Genomic DNA, 24,642 nt, shown 5'->3' with positions numbered 1-24,642 from the left:
TTCTTTTTCTGATGGGGAGAACTTTGTGCTTGTGCTCTCCAGTCCATGGCATTGTAATCTTTTACTTTCTCACAGAACAGCTGTGCCACTGGCTGCATAGGTGCTGGCTTCCATGCCCTGCCGTGGCACGTTCCTTGTGATTACCTCTTTGTATTATGCATGCACCTCTGGCCTCTGCCAGCTTTGCTAAAGCACACATTGAAGCACATGCTGCCTTACGACGTCCTCCCTCTAGGTTTTGCTGCCTCACTGACTATTTACCGGGGTAAACAAGTTCTGAAGTTGAAATGCTGGACTGAGGTCCAGGAGAGACAAGATAGCTCCTGCCCCTGCCACAAATGTTCCTTCTGATCTTGAAGAAGTTGCTCAATGTCTCTGTGCCTGTTGGGAGTAATAGCTCTGCTCTGTCTTACAGGAGCCTTGACAGAGGGTTAACTTGTTTACAGCTAATAGATCCTGCTAAGGCTGTGCAGTGGCTGAAGTGTACAAGACAACAAATGAGAGGGAAGGCACAAGTTACTATAAGGGATGGGCTGAGCACACAGCCCCAGGGCAACCAGACTACATCACCTGGTTTTGTAAAGATAAATTGATTAACCTTTATGAGGTGCTGAGATATGTGAAAGCCATAGAAAATCCTGAATGTGAGTACACTGACTAACAGAATATCCACTTACAGTTCTATGAAAATCCATGACAGGTTTTTTCTTTTTTTTAAAACTCTACCTAGTGCCTTCCGTGTGTGTGTATATATATATCCAGAATTACACATTGCAATATTCAGAGCTGGGAGAAAAAGGTTAAATTCAAATAAACCTCAGGATTGATTTTTTAGCTATAAACCAAACCAAGCTGAAACTTAATTGTGCTGTTGGAAACCAATGTAGAAGCCATTTGAGAAGCCATTTGCAGTGTGGGGACACATTAGGGAGGTTTTCTTCATTCCCTGCTTTCTTTTCTAATATATATTCAAATGTAAGAGCAGATTCTCTCTTCAGGAATAAATCCAGAGTATGTCATACTTCACCAGTACAGTAACACAGCTTGTGCAGCAGGGTGATTGATGAGTTATGCTTCCAGTTCTCCACTTGCTGCTCTTGAAGGTGTCACCTTCACACAAAGCTTCAAACTGTTCCATGGTGTAGAGGCTAGAATGGCCTTTGCTACCTGCAAAATATGCCACATTTCTGCTACGCTGCCATTTCCGTGTTTATCAAAGATCTTGGCATTGATTTCTGTAATTGCAGAAGTGATTGCAATCAAGTCTTCATTTGAATGAAGACTGATGTATCATGGTTCCAATCTGATTGAATTACCCTAAACAGTATTTCCTCAATTTTTGAAAAACCTCGGTGTCCATTAGGTTTGTAAATGACAGGCATTTTTTCCACAAACACTCTTCAAGTACAGCGCACAGTGATGAAGGAAGGGGTGCCTGCATTTTTCTGAGCAACCAGCCAGGGACATGCACCAAAAAAAGTCATCTGCATAGCAGACCAGGAAAACAACCCCTCACACTTCTAGTTTGTACTTTTGCCTGTGTTTTTGGGAGGTGTCATCCATAGAGGAGCATACTAATGGCTTGCGTCAGCAATTCAACTCAGGTGCTCTGCAGACACACCAGAGGTTTTGTGGAGCAGAGAGATTCTGTAGGTGCTTGCAAGGCTGCAAAGAGCTTCTGAAAACTGCTCTGAAGGCAAGAACAACCTCATTCTAGCATACCTGAAATCAATACTTTTAGACCAAGTAAGGTCACTTGCCTTTGTAGCCACTCTATTTATTTATTTATTTCCCTGCATTGGAGGAAAATTACCATTGTTTGTGAATTCTGATTTACAGAGACCAAAGCCCCCTGAATGCAGAGGACTTCCATACAGAAATCAACACTAGCATCAAAGGTCAGGGGAAATGATCAGACAAATGGTCTGCCTCAATTCAATGTGTCCATTTTTCCTTGAGAAGAGCAGAAAATCACATGTACTTAGTCACATAGCTAACAGTAGTCCTTCAACTTCAGATTGGGCTAAGATCCTAATTTCTATCAATTTATTCTAGCTTGAGAGTAATTAATTTATTTGTCTCATGGAAAATAAACTATAATTTTTTAGTGAAAGACTTAATGAAGGCAGACAGAAACATATTCATCCTAAATCTGTTGAATTTTACTGCTGTATGAAAACACTTACAAAAAAAATAATTTTGATTTTTTCTTTTGCTTCATTCATTTTCAAAATTTCAAGTGAGCATCCTGAAGTCCAAAACCTTCTACTCAGTCAGTTCTGGTCAGGGGGAATAAGAACAACACAGATCAAAAAGGGGAAAGAAAAAGAAATAAAGGAGGGAAAAAAGAGACCCTTTTGAGAGTTAAAATCCCATTTTGATAAGATTGCATTTTACGTAGATTTGTAAATGTTTTGAAACCACTGATTCATTTAATTTATTTATTACAAAAAAGTGCTGGTCTCAAGATAACTCTACCTTAAGCATTGGAAACATGGTCTTCTGAGAAAGAGCCTTACCTCTGTGGAAACAGGTGGCTCATAGACCATGAACTCCTATCACCTGGGGTAGATAACCTATTATACTTATGTTATTTCTATCCTGATGATGCTGGCATGACAGTTCCATACTTTTTTTTTAGTGAAGAGAGGTGGATTTTAATTGTGACCTTAAATATAGTTGCACATTTCAGCTGAATGTTTGAATATGCATTACAGACCTGTTTTCATAAGTGAAGAAAATCTGATAGCCTTGATTTCTACAGTTTTGACGCTTTCTTTTATTAAGCTGTCAGCCTCTGACTTGTAGCGCCATCATTACAGTGACACTGACACCTATATATTGGTGCTATTAACGCTTCCATTTCATGTCCTCTAGATAAAAGCTGGCTCTTGGAAATCCTTTTGTTGAGTTATTTGCCACAGGATGTGCCTGCAATGCAAAAATAAACAAACCTTAGAATTTCTGGCTTTTTTAATCTGAAATGATTGCCTTGGTTGGCTTTATACATGACACATTCAATGTGTGCTTATTTTCAGTTGAAACTGCGTTTGTTAGAGGTGTTGTTTAATGTGGATAAAGAGAGACAGCGGACTAGAACGGTTCACGTTAAATTCCTGGAGGAAATTCCACTTTAAAATAGAATTTGGCAATGGCACACGCTGGCTGACTAGTTCTTTGAATTTATGGTCCATCAACCAGAACTAGAAAGGAGAAGGTAAAAGACTAGCATGACATCCATTAGCGTTTCCACTACTAGTATGGCATGGCTATAAGTAAGAGTAGATGATATTGCTGCTCAAGACAAGCAGCCGTCCTGGAGGCAAGCAGAAGAAATGCCCTTGCTATGGGACTTCCAAACAGGGCAGAATCCATCAGTGTCTCTAGGACACTAGTAAAACTATAGCCACAGAAGCTTGCTCAAAAGCTGATATAAGAAGAGAAATGTTTGCATTTTACTAAGCTTTTGCTTTACATTGTTGCTTTATTCTGGCATAAACTTGTGCTGGCACTTGAAAAGGTGGTTATGTTCCCTGCCCTAACCCTTACTAACCACTTTTGCCTGCTATTGCCTCTTCTGTGGTGACATGAACACAGATGTGATTCAAGATGAATCATATGGGAAAGCAGACCCAGCTGAAAAATACCTCACCTGAAACTATGATCAGCTTGATTGCTCACGTATGCCTGGCCATCTCTGGTGCTAGTGCAAGGGAAGCATCAAGAGCAAGGAGCCAGGTGAAGGACATCACTGGCCAGGGCATAGCTTTGTTTCTGCATTGCAGAGAATAAAGAAAGTGTGCTTCAATCATAGGTTTTCTCAAAAGGAGCTGAACTGGTCCCCTTGCAGGGAACAAATGGAATGCAGGCTTGGCTCGTCTAGTCAGGAGAATGGGTGAGGAAGAGCCAAGTATTCTAAAGCTCTGACTGTCATGCCAGTTCATGACTCAGAAGCACAGAGGTATACCAGGATCAACAGCAAACTCAGACCTTCTCATGATGCTCATCACGATGCTCACAAAGTGCTTAGGTCACTCTGAATCAGAAGCAAGTCTTTCATAGTCAGCAGAATTATGCTATCGTAAAACCAGCATGACAGGAGAATCAGGTCTTATGTTGATAATTATCCAGTTTCTTCACTTTGAGCATTCCCAACTGTTTTAGTAATGCTTTCCTCATCTTCTCTTTGTGTTATCTTCTCTGGCAGACTGGGCTGGTTTGATTTTTCTCTCACTGCCAACCATTGGTCTCCACATCCCTTTTGTAGCTCTGTTTGAGGAGCAGAGGGCTCCCAGTGCTGCTGGCTGGGCTCTCAGCCTCCCCCATGTGCAGTCAGGGAGAACAGATAAATTGATGCCTTAACAGCAATGTGCTGTTGTGCCTTGTGCTCACTTCTCTATCGTGACGTGCTTTAGCAAAAGTCTGTTAACATCCTTTCATCTGAGCTGTCCTTTTTAACTCCTGTTTCACTGGTTTGTAAATGGTTTTTGTATTCTGTATTACATTGGTGCGGCCTCACCTCAAGCACTGTGTGCAGTTTTGGGCACAACACTATAAAAAGAACGTAAAACTATGAGAGAGTGCCCAAAGGAGGGCTACAAAGATGGTGAACGGTTGGAGGAGAAGGCACATGAGGAGCGGCTGAGGTCCCTTGGTTTGTTCAGCCCAGAGCAGAGCAGGCTGAGGGGAGGCCTCATGGTGGCCTGCAGCTCCCTCAGGAGGGGAGCGGAGGGGCAGGCGCTGAGCTCTGCTCTCTGGGGACAGCGACAGGACCCGAGGGAACGGCATGGAGCTGGGACAGGGGAGGGTCAGGCTGGGTGTTAGGGAAAGGTTCTGCACCCAGAGGGTGGTCGGGCACTGGGACAGGCTACCCAGGGCAGTGGTCACAGCACCAAGCCTGACAAAGTTCAAGAAGCGTTTGGACAACGCTCCCAGGCACATGGTCTGATTTTTGGGTGGTCCTGTGTGGAGCCAGGGGTTGGACTTGGTGATCCTTATGAGTCCCTTCCAGCTTGGGATATTCTATTCTGTATTAATTATTTAGTCTCTCAAATTTTTCAAATCCACCTGTTAAAAGCACACACACATACACACAGGCATACCTACACTTATTCACAGCCATTAATAGATTTAAAAAGAAAAAAAGATTCAGGATAGACTGCAGTTTATTAACTGACATAAAAAGAGGTATAAAAAGAGGATTAAGTAGTAGCCCTATTGTGAATCTCTTTTGCAGGAAAATACAGTCCTTCACACTGAGAGCTGCTGAAATGACAAGTTTTGATAAGCTTGTATCCTTGATTTTATTTTTGTGTGTGTGTCTTCCTCTTTCCACAGTGCCAGTTGTATGGTTTATTTAAGAAAACATAAAGTATATACCTTCTTCTCCACTCCTTGCAGCCTCCTGGCAGAAGAGTCAGTGTTCATCTCAGAAAATTCAAAGTCACATAGTTGGAGTTGTTAAAGGGCTTGACTCAACTTTTTGGAGAGTTCCTTGAAAAGAATTTTTTATGACTGGAGGAATCATCAGATTCAACACAGCAGATGTCCAGATACCGGTGTCATCTGCTACCTTGCCTCGAAAGATTTTAGAGACAAAATACAGTGCCTGACTTTTTTTCTCAACTTTTCTTTTTCCTCAAGCTGTCCAAAAAGCTACATGAGATGATTGTACCCACCATAGCTTCCCATTGCTGCCAGTTGACTGAAAAAGAAAAGCTGAAGCTAAATTTGGGTGTGCTGTCTTTTTTGGAACACATTTAGTGTGCAGTGCCTTTTCTTTCTCTATTCAAGCGTTACTTCTAAAGCATATCTGTGAATCACTTTTAGAAGCAGCAGCCGTGGCCATTTCAAAGCATCATCTGCTTAACAAATTCAGAGTAGATTGACCTGCTTCCCCATGTTAAAGCAGTATCATTGACTTGTTAATTTTAGAGGATGTTTCCAGACAGTAGCTTTCTTGCTTCCAGAGCCTGATGGATCTAATTTTGATGTCCCAAAGACAGTAATAATTTCCCCTGCATATGCTAATGTACACGAAGTATGAATAAGAGTATTGCCGTCAAGCATTATGTGAACTCGTTTCAGGCTCCCCCAGTACGCTTTTCGTTGTTTCCCAGTTCTTCTCATCTCTCTCTTCCCCTTTTGTTTTTCTTATAGTCCTATCAGTTGTTTCAACAGCAGATTCTGTCCTCTGGAACAACTTAATGTTCCTGGTTTTGGACTTTGCAAATCATTCCAGATGGAACTTGATAGTAATGAAACCTGTTATCAGGCTGGTGTAACATTAGGGCACTGTTAGAGGAGCAACAAGTGCTGGCTTTACATCACCTTTGGGTTCCTCAGTGCTGGCTGATCTTCATGGTCCAGAGCATCCAGACAAGAGGCTGACAGAGTGTTGTGGGAGGTTGGTCTATGTAACAGCAGTATGGTACAAATACCCAAGAGGCTCTTTTAGGTACTGAAAACAACATAGTGTGTGTGTGTGTATATATATATATGTATTATATGTATTATATATATATATTATATTTATATATATAAATAAAAGAAAAAAAGGCACCTTTCCCTGCCTCTCATGGTCCTGTGCATAGTGCCTGGCACTGCAGCCTGAGTGAGGGGGAAGCAAAGTGAGATGTGGGAGACCTATGTTCAGCTCTTGGCTGTGTCAAAAATTTCCTGTCACCTTGCAGATGTCCCTTACTTATCTGTTGTTGCTATTTCCATGTGCAAGCTAGGGAGAATGTGTTTCAGCTACTGTGTGGTCTAGTCAGAATCCTGTGTTTTCAGAGGCTGCAGAAATTAATGTCTCCTGTGCTGGGCTTTGCTAAGTAGTTCTGCAAGAAGACTTCACTCCTGTCAGGGTGCTTTGTCTTCCTCTACACTCCTTCCAAAAGGACTGCTACTGGTTCTCTGTAAACCTTCCTCAGGGCTGCAGTCTGTGCTGGAGTCCTTGGTTACCCTCCAGTGATCACTGGGCTTCTGTACCCATGCTGCTGTGTGCTTGCAGTAGCGCCACTTCCAAACACAGTGCCTTTGCAGCCCTGCTGCTGCTGTGTCCTTGCCCTACAGGGCTGCCAAGGGGCAGTGGCAGACCTGGCAGCTTGCTGAGGAGTAGGGGGCAAGGTGCTCCATGTCCTAGGCATGACACTTGCTTGGCTGCTCACGAACCTAGTGTTGGACTGCTTCCAAGAAGCACACACAGGGCAAGACCCTTGTCCTGGGGAGATGTCTGTGGAGTCCTTGCACTGCCCTACCTCAAGTGGGATGTGTCGTGCCATGCCTGTGAGTAAGTTTAGCAACTGTGCTTGACTTTCTCAGGAGTGGCCCATGCAGAGAAGGGTGCTGGCTCCCACCTTTTCTTCACCTGCTGTGCAAAGCACGCTGGCACACAAGTTGCCACATTGCATGCAGTGGAAGCAGCAGAGCTCAAGGAGTTAGGGACAGCAGTGCTGAGAGACAGCAGGGTTTGCTATAGGTAGTGCTTGATCAGAGTGAGCCCCGCTTTACATGAGAAAGGATGGATCTTTCTTGCTGCTCAGGAGATTTAACAGCAGCCTTATCTCACATTACTATGTCTTCGTTATTTCATCAGTGGCCTGTTTCAACTGGCTGTAGGACAGCGCTTCATGAGGCATTAGGCATAATTGACACTAACTTTCACCTGCCAAAACAAATAGCTAGACTAAATGCATTTTCCTTTCCTTTATTTTGAGTTGTCTTTGTTCCTTGAGTGAGTGGAGTTATGTGGTCCTTCATAACTGTTTTCCCGACCCTTCTCAAGTTTGGAGTAACCTGAACGAAGGAGCTCATGATCACTTCTGCAGTGAGCAGCTGGGCTTGGCTCAATCCATGGCAAGAGTGTATGCAAAATGGGGGGGGAGAGAGGGGGGTTGCTGTGGGGAGAGGTGAAAGGCACAGTGCAAAAAAAAAAAAAAGCCAATTTGCAGCTTTTCTATACCTCACCTTGGAGTGACATTGTTTCGACAGGTGAGAGGCAGTGTATTTCTCTGTACTGAGAGAGAAACATTTGTGTGGCCAGATTCTCCCTTTGTAATGTGTGTGAAAAGGAAAGTAGGCCAGAGAAAGAAACAGTTCCCTCTTAGTACAGTCACGCTTGCTCCACGAAATTGGGAAGATAGCATCCACAGCAATACCAGCCTTTCAAAAGCAAGAAGAATCAGGAAATTACCTGAACGTCACTCTCATTTACTGAATCTGTGGAAAACTTTCTGGAAACTTGATCCACCTGCCTGCTCATTTTTTGGCTATTATGCAAAGAGTAATTACATTATCAGCCAACCGGTAGAACAGGCAAACACCATGGTGAATGTTACTGTGTCCACTGATCTATTTAATGGATGAATGATCTTTTCACTTCTACATCTGATTTGTAAAGGATTGCAGGCAAATGAGAATAACAGCAATCAAACCGTGAAATAAGGTAATTGGGAATGTTTGCATTGTTCTGTGAGGCACCATACAAAGAGAAACTTTTGACCAAGTTTGCGGAGAAAAATTCACGTGACTAAATTTAACACTGTGAGGACCTACATGTCCTGAAAGCAGCACAGACCCTGTGACCATTCTGCTACCAGGCCCCATGGACCTACCCCTCAGCAGGGCTCACAATTTTGGGTACTGCTCTGCGCTGCCGGGCTGTTGCACCTCCTGCTCTGGTGCTACGGCAGCCTCCCTGGTGATTTGTAAATGTGACCAAGCTCCGAACCAACAGGCTGAGCATCCCGCCTGCGAAGCTGAAATGTCTCCCTCTTCTCCAGGCCTGGTAGCGTGGACGTGCCACCTTGTGCCTGGATCACTTTGCAGACTCTGGCCACCTAAATAGGTGTGGGTAGCTGAGCCACTCAAACCAACACCTTGGCTGCCATGTGCCCTCTGGGGCTGACTATCCAAAACTCTTCCTGCTCAAAGCTTTGTTGCCCCTGTGCAGAAAGTGTGCCCAGAGCAGGCACGCGACTGAACAGAGCTGCCATTGCCTGGCCCTCTTGGGGTGCCAAGCCTTACTGCTGAAGTCATGCATGTGACTGGTTGGTGCAGAACAAAACCAGGTCTAAGACCACCAGAACTTGGTCTGAATCACTTGTAACTTAAGCACGAAGAAAACTGAGGGTATTTGTAATGTGTCTTTTGTGGCTTGCTCATTTCTGAAGCAGAGTGCTCAGTGAATTCACAAGTTTTAATGCGGCATCAGAAAAAAACATAAAAGTAACATTGTCATACCACTCGGCGTGCCAGGTGAAGAGTCATAGCAGAAAAATAAAACTCACTGAACTGTTAGGTGCCTCATGATGGATGAGTCAGAAACTCTTTGTTTCCTGCTCCACTGTTACCAATTTATCAGGCTGCAAAACGGGAAAATGGAGCTGGGGATGACAAAGAAGAGATAATTTGTGAAAAATGCCCACAACTTGTGGGGTAGATGAAAAACATGATACGGCAATTTCAAAACACCAGGAGACACACTATGTGGGCAGAGGGTGTGTCCACGTTCTTCAAGCATTTGAGAAATTAAATTCCAAAATCACCATTCTTTCCAGCAACTTTCAATGGGCAGAAGCAGGTGCCCTCTCCAAAGAGCACTAGTGGATCCATCAAATACCACACTGCATCTGGTGCCAGCTGGAAGACAAACATTTAGGGTCTAGAGATCCTCAATTTGCATCTTTTCTGAATTCCAGTGGGGAAAGAGTGTTTTCTGCAAGGAAAGCTTAGAAAGCAGTGTTATTGGAAGGCTGTCACAGCACAGAACAAGAGCAGTTTAGATGTTATGATATGGTCCAGCCTGAAGATTGCTCACCTTTGCTTCTCTCATGTGTGGCAGACTTACCAGTGAAATTCATTTCATGTGTACGTTATCCAACTAAGGCTTCATCATTTACCACTTAACCCCAAAGATAGAGTTAAATGCAGCTTTGGGCCATGTGTGAGCCATCAAAGGTAAGGGAATTTGCATTACACTAGATGTATGCACTAAACCAAATGGCTTCTATAAGATTTGTGAGTCTTCCTGTGAATTCAAATGTTACGGATTTCAACTCCAAATGCTGGTCAGCAGAGCAACACTATATAATAGGTCTACAGAATATGTCATGATTATTTCTTGTCGATCTGCTGTTTCAAAATGAATGCCTTAAAAACAGAACTGGGAGATGCAAGGTAAAATAGGAGCCTATATTCTACTGGCACAATTTGAAAAGTAATTAACAAATATGTCCAGTAGCAACATAACATGGATACATGCTTGAGAGAGGGGTTCTTGGCAGCATAGCATCTACATCTACCTTCTCCTTTATTTCAGGAAAGCATTTAGAAAAAGCTTGAAGGGAAATAAAATCAGAGAAGAGCCACTAGAATTATTATGGGAAACAAAATACAGATCCGACTGTAGCGAAAAGCTCTTGAGAGTGCTACCTATTTACTTTATGAGAGAACCGACTGAGGAATAACTCAGTTATAATCTATATGTACCAGCGCTGAGAACACAGCATGAATGGAGTTTTCAGTATAGTGGACAAAAGTAAAACAAGGTGCATTAACTGAAAGGCAGACAGTTCAAACTAGGAATAATGCACACATTTTTAACAGTGAATGTAATTGAAGCAACCTACCAAGGACTTCAGTAAATTTTCCATCAATGAGAATGCACATAGAAAGACAGGAAATTTTTCTAGAAGACACCTAGCTGAAGCACAAATTAATTCATGGAAGTTCAATGACATGTCATATACAGGAGGTCAAACTGGATTATCACAAATGGGCCTTTAGAGCTTTTAAGTCTAAGAATTTATGGGAGATTGAAAAGATATTAACAAGTTTTCTTCCAGTAGAATGCCCTTAACAAAGATCAATCTCTTTGTCTATCAATGGATTTCCCATACTTTGCATCACTGCCTTTAGTCTTTCCCAAATAAGTTAGATTAACATAGCGAGATCAATAGTGATTTCAGTGTCCTCTCTTTTTCAGCCTGCCTCAGTTATTGAAAGAACTGTCTAGTCAAAATATTAAAAAATCTTTTTTTTTCCACTTTTGAAAAAAAATCCAATTATATCTCATTACAGACTGTTAAAATAATTCATAAGAAAGCCTTAATGAACATAGTAAAACTGCCAACTACGAAATGCTGCAACTATAAAACTTCTTAAAAAAATAACTCTGGGCATTTATTTTATCAAGAACTAAGGATTTTTACAAAATAAGTATGTTTACAGTTTCAATTTCAGATTTCTCTGAGTTAGTCAATGCACAAGTTCTGTTTGGACCATGTGGAAAATAATCTTCATATGCTTTAATAGCTCCACTGATTTTCCTTTATCTTTGAAATACCCCAAACTTGACGTGTGCTAAAATGAAGTCTGGAAAACGTCAGTCCCGGAAAGCATGCTTGTCAAAGTAATGGCAACCAAAAAAAAAAGAAGGGTGGTTATAATAAAACTGAAGTCAGTGATAATTATAATGGATTTTTGGGGCCTATTATCAGCCTGCCTGAAGTGAGATGCAGACATTAAGAGACCTGCAAGCAGAAGTTGCCTGGGAGATGTGCTGAAACAGCCTGTCTCTCAGTGCCTGGGCTTTTCTTTCCCCGGCTGACTTCACCCACATGCCTCACCACGCCAGTTTACTCCAGTCCTTTTCCCTCCTTCCCCAGCAGAGTCGGGTGTTGCAACCTATCTGCAGCAAGGAGGTTCCCTTCTTGGGTGAACTTTGTATTACCTGGCAGGAGAAATTCCTTGGGAATGAATGAAGTCTCACTATCTGTGGAGCAGCTCAGGGATTAGAGACGTCTTTTCCAGTCACTGAAGGTTCCTGATAAAGAGCACAGCAGCGCTCTGCGGGAAGTGCAGAAGAGTACTGACCACTTAAAAGACTGTGGGAGATTTTTTTGCAAGCAGAAGCTGATCGTGCTAGTTAGGTACTAGTTATTATTGGTCCTGTTCTTGTGAAAAGTGATGTGTGATGGCTGCATATTTCACAGGCTTTATGCAAATCAGCCCACACCGCTGTGAAGCAGTTGCATGCTACCCGGCATGACAACAAATGGGGAATTCAGACTGAGATCATCCATGGTACAGCGAGATCAGCAGGGCACAGGAGAAATCCGCCTTTTTTGCTGCTTCTGCCTGCCTCTCTTCTGTACCCTTGAGGTTTCGTGTCCACTGGAAGACCTCCAGGTGGAACCTGAGGCAGAATGTGTTCAGCCAGGCACGCAGGTGGCTGTGTCACCACCACTAGAAGGAAGCCATTTGGTGGCTTCCTAAGAGCTCCTCAGCAGCAGAGAGGCTACAGCTGCCTTGCTGTACCATGGTCTTACCCCTGGAGATCTGTCCACTGCCAGGACACCCACTGCTGCTTCCTATTGCCTTTGACTAGGGTGAACCAAGCCCATTGTCTGAAGTACGTGTCTGTGAGGGGAAAGCAAAAAAAAAATACAGCCTTTAACAGTTGGGGGCTGGGGGTGTGGAATTAAAAGAATGGCTTCTTTCCACAGTGAATGGAAGCCAAAGTGGCGGTGAATCTCATTTCAGCATCTAGTAGAAAAACTGCCAGGCTGGTAATAGTAAAGATAATAATTGTATGTTGTTTAATCTTATCTGGATATGTCCCCTCCAGTGGTTTCCTGCTGGTAAACCACAGAGGAGAGAGGCAGTAGTAAGTAAACTAGAGGAAGTGAGATGAAATATTGCATGTTCCTCTGGTTAATAGGGGATTCATTTGAAGGATATTGCTAATTAAAACCAATACTATTTTCCTCCATGTGGGCTTTAAAAACCATTTTCAGAGGATACAAAGGATGTTTTGTTTCACTGAATTGCTTATAGTTTAGGGAAGCCAGTGGGATGAAATATTATCGTAGTAAATTGTGCTTGTGCTTCAAGAGCAGTGTGTGAAATGGACGCCTTGCCAATTGTGAGTACCCAGCTTCACCCACCTAATGTCCAAACAGAGGGGCAGCTTGGGGTTAGAGGAGCAAAATCCACCCTCAGCCTACCCTGCAGTACAAGAAACTGCCAAACAGTTGTGGTTACTGTTAAAAGAACTCGTGTGTGTCTGTGGCTCCAGGGCTGCTGGATCTACAGAAGCCTGCAGTCTGGGGATTTGCCTGCAGTGCTGACCTTAGCTCCAGCCTGTGGATGGCTCCGTGATTCATAGGGAGGGCGTGAAGCCAGCGGCTGCCTCCTGCTGCTGCTCACAGCTTTCTTCTGGTGTGACCAGAGGGAGCCGAGGGTGCTCCAAAGGCCAGGCTTTATAGAGCACCTCACCTCATTCACTGCATCCGAAAAGAACTGAGCCATGTCAGCGGAGAGATGTGAGAGTGAGATGACATCTTTAGGCATTGCTGAGATCTTGTGCTCCGCGCCTACTTACTTCATCCAGACTCTAGGCTTGCGCCCAAGGCTGAGGAAACAAACCTGAACTTTCTTCAGCTTGCCTATTCATGAGCGCCTTGTGTCAGCAGAACATGCCTCATCATGTGGCTATCGGATGTTTTCTCCACCTCCCGCACTGCTTCCAGGGATCCCACTCCGACCCACTTCCCCAGCAATGAGTGGAAAAGTCCACTTTTGGTTTTAGATTTGTCTTTACATCACTGGAAACAAGCAGCCCGTAGGAGGTGTTGAAACAACTCCCTGTGTGTTAGAAGTGTCTGAAGACTGGCTTCAGCGTGGCTGAGCTGGGTAGGCATTGCCCCTACTTTGAAATTAAACATGAAGGGGTGAGGTGAAGACACTGCAGGAAAAGCTGGCACCCCTCTTAATCAGAGCTGGGGCCTGTGGGACATCTTCTGCCTTGCTTCTGTATGCTTTCTGGCCACTGGCTGAACTCTTACAATGCACCCTGGATCATACCATCAAGGGCTGGACTGTTATGCTGTAATCGACTTATCCCAAGGCAAGTGTCCTTACTAGACAATTCACGTAAAATACTTGCATCCTGGAAGAATTAGAAACTTAAAGGAAAATTGGTCTCCTCCTTTCTCTGTACCCTTTTCAATTACATTTTAATGTTTATCAGTTTTTAGTTTGGGATGGGGATTCCTCTTACCCCATTTGCTTTTGTGCTCCAGAGGCTTGAACAGCCCATTACTATTTCAAGAAGCTCCTGTTTACCTCCCTTCACCTGTGTTCTGTTTTCTGGCCCTCGTTTTTCTTTTGTTGACTCCCTGAGGGTACACAGATGGTAGCCTGGATGCCAAAAGGAATGATACTGAGGGAGTGAGAGTGGGAGAGGAAAAAAAAAAAAAAAAAAAAGAAAGGAAAAGAAAGAAAGGGAAAAAACCACAGTGATTGCAGGAAGCCTTCAGACTCCCCTAACAGCAAAACCCTAATACATATCAGTGTGCTGGATCTTGTCAAGATGCAGGTAATGTTTAATTTTGGGAATGCAACCTAAACACATTTGGCTTGCTGGCTGTAATCGTTTAGACCTGTGAAGTAAGGTAACACGATTCCATCACAAAGCGCGTTCTGTCAGCTGAGAAGTCTCTCTTTATTCACATGCAGTGCCACAGTTAGCTTGTTCTTTACTGGTGGGTGGCAGCCTCAGAGGCACCACATTGGCAGAATATGCAAGCATTTCTCATCTCCAAATTAAGCCCTATGACATACTTCACCCTATGTGCAGAAGGAGTTAATCTCACCGCTGCAGTCTGGTAGGTATTGAGCAGCAGGATAAGGAAATGCCGTGACTTACAGATAACTTCAGCCAGTTGTTTTAGCATAGTGTTCTTTGGGATTGTAGTTGAAATATTCTTGGAGGAAGCTGATTTGCATCCAAAGTGCTTTATAAAATGAGTCTTTAAAATAAAACCCAGTAAGTAAATGCAAATGTTGTTCTTAGCATACAAAACACCACAGCTCTGCTACCTGTTAGTACAGCGTTGTACCACTTTCCTCAGCTCGCACATGAACCGCAGCCAAGCTTAGAACAGAACAGTTTAGCCGCACTGGCGAGCGAGGCTGCAGAAAATCAGCCACAGCAGAGGTGGGTTAGTCATTAAACAGGCAACATTAGCAAAAAGGAGCGAGCAGAGCGTAGTCCCAGCACAGAGGACACCTAGCGGTGGCTCGCAGCGCCTGGTGCAAGGGGAGCTTGTGAGGGGCAGCCTCAGGCTGCTGGGCGGCCGCCTGCCCTCTCCTGAGCTCTGCTCAAACCTGGGCAGAAGGACCAAAATTCACGGCATGAGGGGTTAGCTGAGATCGACAAAGAGACAAGAAGTCACGAAGGACTGGGGAGGGCTCCTGTGATTCTGTGATCCAGTTTTCCTTCAGAGCAAGGGATGCAGAGGAGAACACGACCATCAGCAAGGAGGGAGTATTCAGTAAGTGCTGTGGAGTCTGAACTCCAGAAAGCCAGCTGGTTTTTGGGCTGAGAGAACCTCACAGAAATAAGCAGCCAGAGCACTGTGGCAGTGAGAGCTTGGCCAGCAGAGAAATCACAAACAAGTTCTGCTGACCACGCTCTGTGCTCACTCACAGCTCTCTTAACGCCTTATCGTTCCACTGACATTTCCTCAACTAGTTCTTAAATAAAGCAACCTTCCAGGAAGGATACCATCTATAACATCTTTTTTTTTTTTTTTTTTTTTTCGTGAGGCTCCTTGTCAAGACAATAATATTTTATCCCTGTGGTCTTGCTCCTGTGCAGAGGCAATCTGCTGCCCAGCTGGACTAGTGATTCAGAATAGAAATGATAGCACTCAAATGTGTTAGTTTGACCCAAACGGTAACACTCACATAGGTATCCAAGCTCTAAGCAATGAATGTCACGTTTGCCAGTGTTGTTAGAATAAACTGTGACACTTTAAAGTTTGTTCTACCGATAAGCCTGTGTGAAGCTATGCTTGAGTATACGAATGCGGATTTAAGATGTATGTTAAAGGAACAGTTAAGCATAATAACCTAAAATTTGACCTGCCTTGGGTGTTTTGGATCTTTAGCGTACGCTTGGGCAGTTCCTTTCCACTAAACCCAGCAAAGGGCAGGCAGCGAGGAGACGCTCACAAGGCAGGCAGTGCTTGTAAATGTCAGCAGGCAGCTCCCAGAGCCGAGCAAACTGGTACGGCCACAAAGTTACGTGCCCATGGCAGGTGGGCGCGGGCGGAGGGGAAAGCAGGCGAGAGAGGTCTGGAGAATAAACAGGAGAACCATGGGTTGTTTCCGTGGGGTTTTGTAGGGGCAGACTTTATTTCCAGTGACGTTGCAGGCCGCCTCATTCGCGGCAGCAGATGGGAGCTACCGCACCAGTCGCGATAACATCTCGTGTGTCGCAACCGCCGTGTGGAAGCGGGCCCGGGGATCACAGACACGGTCTCTTGCGGGACTGGCCATAGGGAAATTCAAGTTCCCAGACCGGACCTGGGTGCTCAGGGGCAGAGCTCGGAGCCGGCCCCAGTCCCAGCACCTTGGGCTCGGGGCTGCGGGCACGTCCCCCCCCCCCCCCCACCTGCCGCCCTCTCCCTCACGGGGCAGGGCGAAGGCGGGGCGGTGCCCGGCCCATCGCTTGCGCGACAGCCCCACTGACCAATGAGGAGCCGGCGTTCCCCAGGGGCCGAGCCGGCGGAGCCAACGGCGAGGAGGGGCGGGGCTTGAGGGCGTGCGAGGGGGCGAGGGGCGGGGAGGCGGGGGGAGAGGCCCCGCCCCCGCCCTCCCCTCCCCGTCCGGCGGCTGAGGCGCACTCGAGAGCGAGCGCCGGGCAGAGCGCGAGCGGTGCCGGGGGGGTGCGGGAGCAGCAGCAGCAGCAGCAGCAGCAGCAGCAGCAGTGGTTGCAGCAGCAGCAGCGCTAGCAGTGCTAGCAGCGCCCGCCCGCGCGCCCCGACCCCAACCCCAACGGCCGCCCCCCCCCGCCCGCTTTCGTTAACGGCTCCTCCCGCGGGAGGGGGGCGGAGAAGGGGAGCCCGGCAGCGGAGCCCCGCGGGCCATGGGGGTCCCGCGGCCGGAGCAGGCGCAGCGAGGGCAGCGGCAGGTAAGGAGGGGGCGGCCCCGCTCCCCGCCAGGTGCCTCGGGGCTGAGGAGGGGGGGGGGGCAGCGGCCGATCCGCGGCGAGCAGCCCCGGGGGCTCCGGAGCCCTCCCGGGGGGGACCGGGGGCTCGGGACCCGCTCGGGACCGGCGTCGCTGCGGGGTTCGCGGCCGGGCGCGGCGGGGCTGCCCCGAAGTTGGCCGCCTGCAGCTCCGGGCGGCGGCGGCGGCGGAGCGGGGCGGCGGAGGAGCTGGCGGAGCTCGGGGGGGCTGCCTCCGGCGCGGCCCCTCCGCTGGGAGCGAGTTTGGGGGTTGCGGTGCGGGGAGCGTGCGAAGTTAAAAGGGAGCCGCTCGTACGAACGCTCCCCGGCTCTTTTGTGTGCGGTTCTCACTTCCAGAAGTTAACGCTAGATGGCTTTCTTATATCAGGTATCCGCCAGAGAAGGCAAGCATGTAAGCTGTTTCTGCAGCCGACTATTTCTGCGTTTGTCTATTTTTTTTTTTCCTTCATGTGAATAGTAAACTATCTTCTTGAGCAGTTCAGCGCTGGTTAGACCAGAACATAACTTAAAATTTGCTTACTGGCTGATACAATTCAGTCTTTTCATCACTTCAGCTGTTTACAGACACTTTATATATGTGCTACCAATATCTAAAGGAAGCTTGCTTAGTTGCAATATAGTTCTGAAAAACACTCAGGTTCCTTTAAAGGAAGGCAGCTGGATAGGAAAGGCTGTAAATGTAAAGAAACAATAGTATCATCTCAGTTATTACTTAGTTTGTTGGACTTCATTTTAGAAAGAACCATAATAGCTGAACAATATTACTGCACTTTTTTTTTTTTTTCACCTAGATTTTGTGCCTAGCTATCTTGGACTGAAATATTTTGGAGTTGGATTCAGGAACATGGTGCATCACAGCCTGTTAGGTATTGGAAAGCCTGGGCCTGATGCTTTATTAACCTCTTTCTTCTCTTTTCCAAAACTGCCCCCGTTGTCAGTGGAGTGCAAGATTTGCTCCCTGTTTGTTTCTTTGGTAGTAGCTCTGAAATACCCGAGTCTTAAACTTGATCTCCGAAATATCTTTTATTATTAATGCAAAAATGTTTAAATCATCAAGAGCTATGATGCATTACCATACAACAGTTGATTTATAATTTATGTAGCGTTCGTATAAAGCAAGATCACAGAGAGGTCTCTGAATGTGTTGTCTTGGTTTTGCATGCCCAGTGGGTTACCTTACCAGGTCACGCAGCACTTTAGGTATAACGAGGAATACTTGCTTGTAAGGATGGCAGGCAGTTTCACCAATCGTATTGGATCAATTAAAGATGTCACTCATATATGCCGAGGGTATAATGTGAAACCCAGAACTAAACAAAAGCTCAATCTTTTCCTAGCTGGTATTTGCTTACTGTGTAAATCAAAGAATTTTAAAGGTTTCTGTTCTGTCATCCTGAAAGAAAGATAATATGGTCTTTTCTGTAGACATGTACTGATATATACCGTTACTTAAGTACATTGTGAAATGCTCTTGGAAACGACAAGAGTTAAGGAACTAAGCGAGGCAGTGGTTGAACAGGCAAAAAACGCCCCTTTCTTTTGCTTCTTGATGACCTTTGCAAGTGAACCGAGGCACTTCTTTCATCACTGTCAGCTTTGTGTTGGACGTGGTAGTTGGGCATTGCCCCTAAGATTGTATGCAGAGCAGCAGTTCTACCTGCAGGAGAAAGTGAGTATTTTCTCCTTGCCTTAGCTGCTGGGATTCAGATTACATTTAGATGGCTGGATGTTAAAATATACCTGGGAGCTTCATGCTTTTTACTGATGAGTGGTCTAGTTTGGTAATAACGAGTGAGAAATGCTACGTTAGTATGAAAATATAAGATACAAGCTACTGATTGTGGAAAGAGGGTGGGGTGCTGGGTTATCTAGTTTCTCACTGTAGTCATCCAAGATTATCAACAGTAGCCATACTGACAGCTTGAAATGTCACGGTTTGATGAGTGTTCCCTTCTCTTTCCTTGCGATTTTTGCTTTTCAGTTTAAAGTGTTGTACTTTGTCTTTCGTTTGTGTTCAGACTTGACTGGTGTTTGGGCAAGCTGCACTGTGAATCAGTGAGGGAAAGAGGAGGCGGCTGTGTTTATTATTTGCTATGGTATTGTAGTCGTAGTCAAAAACTTTGATATACTAGATAGTATTCAATGCTTTAAAACATTACTTCTTGCAAAGTTAAGACAAATGTCAATTTATCTCTTTTTAAGGGAAAATTCATCCTATTATAAATATGAACAGTTCAGGAAGTTTAGGCTGGGGTGCTCCTCACAATATCTTTCTGCCTTGTTTTTTCTGACTGAATTATTTTGGGGAAATATGGTGATAACTCTCTACCAAATCTGAGAATCCAATGCTAGGTATTCATTAAGACTGTTGCAGTATATAGCTCTGATTAGGAAATTTGCTTTTAGTAGACGGAAAAGTATGTGTAACACTTTTTTATTTTGAAAATACTATTTTTTCATACAGATTGCATTAAGAATAACACTAATTCCTCATGACACTCTCCAGTGATGCCATACAACTGTTTATACATATTTTTAAGAAATGCTAGGACTTCATGTGAATTAGCAGTCTTTCTTTTTTATAGTTTACTGTGCAACACTGAACTTAAATATCTGATTTACTCTCTCACTATCAAATGAGAGAGACGCTGCCTTCCGTTGTGGTAAAGCACAGACCCCAGGTTTAAACCCATTTCTAGGCATAATTGAATAAACTGAAGATGGAGAGGGATGATTATAGTTGGTGATACTCCTCTAGTTTTAACTGAAGGCAGGACAGCAGTAGGTAGAAATGTCATTGGGATTATTTTGCATCAGAGTCTTAACTAGAACATATGTAGACTCGTTTGGATCATAGAAGTGTAATTACATCAGCAGTTAGCAACTCATGGCTTATAACTGGATTCTAGTTTTTGAGTTTTTCAAATAATGTTCAGCTCATACTTTAAACAAGACCTTTAATTATGTATGTCTTGAATCCTTATGGAGATAATCTCCTGAGCATGTAATAAACATAAGCAGCTGCCGTCCCATCTTCTTGAACCTGTGAGCAAGCAGCCTTATTGGGTCTGTTGTGAAACATTTTAAAGAACTGTAATGTTTGAAAGGAAGTACACATTTATTTTAGTTCCTGTTATCTGGGGATCTGTATTCCTTAAGAAAATGATGTGGCTCACTTTAGTATAAAGCTTTCTCTTTTTTCTTCAAGCTAAGAGATGTGATGTAGAAAGATACTGCAGTGGGAGGAAGGAATCCCTTGGATGTACGGGAATCCAGAAGAAGGCAGGAGGAGAGGTAGTAAATTGTGCTGTAGTAGCTAGGAAGCTGGAAGGTGGCAGTAGCTGAAGTTGTCATGTCTTCCCCTCCCCCTCAGCAGCTTGGCAAATTCAGATGCTCAAATGAAATTCTGAGCACAGAGCTTGGAGTTTTGCCATTGACTTTGATTCTTTTCTTACATAACGTCTTCATTTGTTGTCCTGCATCCTGCAGAGTGACATAGCCAGCTTTGCAGACATTAGTGTAATCCTCCTATGCTGCTTGCTGTTCCTTCCTTCTTTCCCCTCTCCCTTCATGCCCTCTTCCCCCAAATTCTCCCTGGCACCGTGGCTGTCGACTGTGATAATACCTGCTTGCTACCTCGTCTTTTAGGTAGGCTTTTGAATCATAGGTATTTCAAAATACAACTTTCAGGCTTAAGTGATATTAAAATGATTTGATGGGATTCGTGTTAGAGGACGCATAATACAGATACAAAGCTCTGATACAAATCAACAACTTGTGCTTCCATTTCCCTTTCGGTTCACCAACCTTTATTTTAACCCTGATACAATCTATGATGAAATTATAGAACTGCTTTTACAGATTACATAAACAGCAGATTACAGTACCTAATAAAATGTACCGATAAGGACAGCCACTCTGAGAACATCAGAGGTTTTGTGGAAGTAAATGAAATAGAATTAGAATGTTTTTAAAATCTAATGATTTAAAATCTAATGATCTATTGAACTCACTCAAAGGTGGTTTTCTATTTTGTTTGTTTGTGGATGTTTTTTGACACTTGTTTTCTCTGTATATATGAGAGAGAAAGGAGAATCTGGACCATTGTGTAATACTCATATTTTGTCTTCCATGTTGTTTTTTTATATTTATTTTCATCAACTCTGGTAAATTTTGTAAGGATCTGAGAACTAAGTGGCAATCAGAGAGGTGAGAACAGAAGGGGGAGTAAGAAGAGAATACAGCTTTCTACAGATGTTGTAAATGTATATAGTGTTAAAACCCTTGTGTTTTTTTTTTTTTCTCCCTTCACTTGGGGGAGTAAAAACAAGTCCTGCGATTAATGCGTAGTTGGCAAAACTGGCTCTGGAAAGGAGTGTGTGCGCTCACGCGCGCGCGCTCTCTCTCTCTCTCTCTCATGTTTTGTGGAGGAGGCTTTTGTGAAAGATACGGAATTTCAGTCTGTGGTCTTTTTTTTCTTTTTTGTTTTGCTTGTTTATTTATTCACTTTTTCATCTGAGAGCTGTGGGTTACCTAATCACACTCTTCCTCTCTGGTTGTTTTCATTTGTGGTTTTCAGTTCAATACCAGTTATTTCCTACTTTTAGATACCTAAAGAACATTCAAGGAAACAAGCACCTCCAAGTATTTTTCTAGACTCTCAGGACTGGAAGTGAATACTTGACATGCTTTAGTGTGAAATCTAATTGCAATACCAGTGTGACATAAAGTGGAAAAAATGTGGCTGTGTATATGCATACATCTGCATGCATAATGTGCATATCATATATAGGGTGTTTGCACGCGTATATGTCTTGCTTATTGTGGTGGCCAGCTGCTCTGGAAGAATTGGGGGCAGTTTAAGGTGACCAGGTTATCTTGCTGTTCTGCTGTAGTAAAGTAAGCCTTTGTGAGGTTGTCAGGACAACAGCTTATTATTATTGTTCCTAGTGTGTTGGGTTTTTTTTCCCTCTATAGCAATGAAGGGAGCTGTTTCAAAGAGGGTTGTGTTGCCTCACGAGGATTGCCAGCTGTGATTTGGGTTCAGCAGGATGCTCTGGGTTTGTCATGTAAAAATTCTAATTGATGATGAATGCAAACCCAGTGTGAGAATAATTTTGTTCATTGGACTAATGCAAAACAACCCATTGTATTTACAAACCCATGGCCTATTTTCTCAGCAGTGTTGTCATTACTCCTCTGTTCTCTTCCATCAGAGGCTTAGAGAAAAACGTTTTATGTTTGACAGTATAGAACCTGTGATAGGAGTTGAGAGAAGGCAGGAATTAGTTTAAGGCTATGTTATGTCAGTGAGCTCCAGCCTGATACTGGAATGATAACAAGTGAAACCACTGGGGACTCAGTTTAGTTTGTCATATGTTCCTTCAAAATGTGGTATGAAATTGGTGTCTAATGATAAACTACACAGTTACTGTTTGTGTTGCCATTTTGAAGAACTACTATTCTTGTCACATGCTAAATGAGACACAGCTAACTAAATGACTGGAAGGTGCTTCTCTGTGCATGGCCAATATGTGCAGGAGATGCAGTAATTTGAACTGAAATAACTTTTAGGTTGTTGATACGTTTGGGGTGGGAGACTTGGTGGTTGTTCAACAAGGACAATTATGTGAGGAAAACTTTCAAATAGCTTTGAGGAATTTTTTTATTTCATAGAATACGCTAACAGATGGGTCTTGTTTTGGCACTTCCACGGTTTCCTCCCTTTATGTTGCTGATACCTAGATACACCTTAGTCTGATCCCCAAATTCTTTGGTCTGGGTTTAACTATATAAAACAGTGAAATGGTGTCCAAATAGTTAAAATCCTTCATCAAACAGTAACTTTCTATTTCAAGTTCCGTTTTTGGACAACTGAGACAACTGTCTATTCACTGAATAATTTGACAGAGATACCATAGGCAGTTGTAGGAACTGCCTGACAGAATCAGAAGCTATTGGGGTAAACCTGTGAATACTTAGATCCTTTCTCCCTTACTAGGCAGTTGGTCTGGAGGTGGCTGTCTTCCCCCTCTCAGATTCTCTGCTATTCTGCAACTTTCTTGGTGTATTTGTCTCTTTCAATCACAGTCTTGTTTGTATAGGAAACCATTCCAAATCCATCTTTCTGAAGATAGTGAGACTGAGTGAAGCAAACACAATGGTCATTGTAATCCATAGCAATGTGAGAACAGTTTTGCTTATTTCCACTTCTCTTCAGAAGTAGAATTTTACCAGCTTGCAAAGGAGACAGGACAGATGAGATTATCTGAACTGGGTGAGAGCTGTAAAGGTGGTTGCTCAGAGTGCCACACCAAAAAGACAGGCTAGCAAATATCAGTTGAGCTCCAACAGAGTTTTCTAGATGTATTGAGGTTGCTGCTGTTAGGTCAGAGGGACTTGCTGGAATTCTGAACTTCTGTTAGTCTCTTATCCTAGATCCCTGAAAAATTATTATCGCTACTGGAGGCTTCTGAATGAAGGGCAAGCAGTGCTTCATTAATCTATGAGTTTGAGATTTGATAGGTCTGCTAATGTTGGTGCTTCTCTCACAATTCACAGAATCACAGAATGGTTTGGGTAGGAAAGGACCTTAAGGATCACCTGGTTCCAACCCCCTGCCATGGGCAGGGACACCTCCCACCAGACCAGGTTGCCCAAAGCCCCATCCAGCCAGGCCTTGGGCACCTACAGCTTCTCTGGGCAGCCTCACCACCCTCTGAGGGAAGAATTTCTTCCTTATGTCTAAACTAAATCTCCCCTCTTTTAGTTTAAAACCGTTACCCCTTGTCCTATCACTACCTGCCTGTGTAAAATGTTGCTCTACATCTTTTTTTTTTTTTATAAGCCCCCTTTTAGTACTAGAAGGCCACTCTCAGGTCTCCCTTAGAAGAGGAAGACTTCTCTTCTGCAGGCTGACCATCCCCAGTTCTCTCAGCCTTCCTTCATAGGAGAGGTGCTCCAGCCCTAATGGATGACTTGGGACGCCTTGTGCTTTTTCTCTGTGGTTGTGTAATTTTTTTTCTAATTAAATTTCTGTAAGTGTAATTACTCTTTTTTTCAAATCTTGCTGAGTCAAACAGGCCCCAAACAATCTTGAGGTGGAGGGAGGAGTTTCACAGTGTGATTGCATAAAGCTTGTTTCCTTAGAAAATAGTTCTTAGAAGTAGCTGACCATTCTTTACATCATACTGTTCTGCAGCAATAGATATTGCATTTTGTATTGACTTTTAGTTTCAACTTTACTGCTGCATTTTTATGTACTGTTAAATATTTAAGATTATACTCATGTTATCAATGTGTAGTGTGCTGTTGTGCCTGGTAATGTGATACAAACTATGTCTTTGTATGCACAAACAATTAAATATCTGTCTTGCTCTATGCCTATGAAAATTTTGTGGCTGCATATTAAAATGGGGTATTTGCATATATGCATATTAATATTCTTTTTTCCTAGGAAATATGTTCATTGTTAATGTTTTTTCTCTTTCTTGTGTAGACTCTACCCAGCTGTGTCAGTGTTCACTTGTTTTACCATATTCAGTATGCCTGTAGGTCAGCAGTGTTAAAGTTGCACCTTAGAGATTCTCCTGAACCGCATCTTTG

General features: G+C 43.8%; 1 protein-coding gene across 6 annotated transcripts in view; it reads left to right on the top strand.

Moving 5' to 3' along the window:
* Nucleotides 1-16,665: 16,665 nt before the first annotated feature.
* The window catches only part of SIPA1L2 (signal induced proliferation associated 1 like 2), a 139,646-nt gene continuing 131,669 nt past the window's right edge, over nt 16,666-24,642 (top strand). For all 6 annotated transcript variants that reach the window (XM_040551428.1, XM_040551426.1, XM_040551423.1 and 3 more), the window contains exon 1: nt 16,666-16,981. The gene's annotated coding sequence lies outside the window, so the exon portion shown is untranslated. The remainder of the gene's footprint in view (nt 16,982-24,642) is intronic.

Source organism: Cygnus olor, chromosome 3 (genome assembly GCF_009769625.2).
Source record: "Cygnus olor isolate bCygOlo1 chromosome 3, bCygOlo1.pri.v2, whole genome shotgun sequence".
In the NCBI taxonomy this organism is placed as follows: Eukaryota; Metazoa; Chordata; class Aves; order Anseriformes; family Anatidae; genus Cygnus; species Cygnus olor.
Note: the sequence above shows the minus strand (reverse complement) of the source record. Positions and strands in the feature narration are given on the sequence as shown.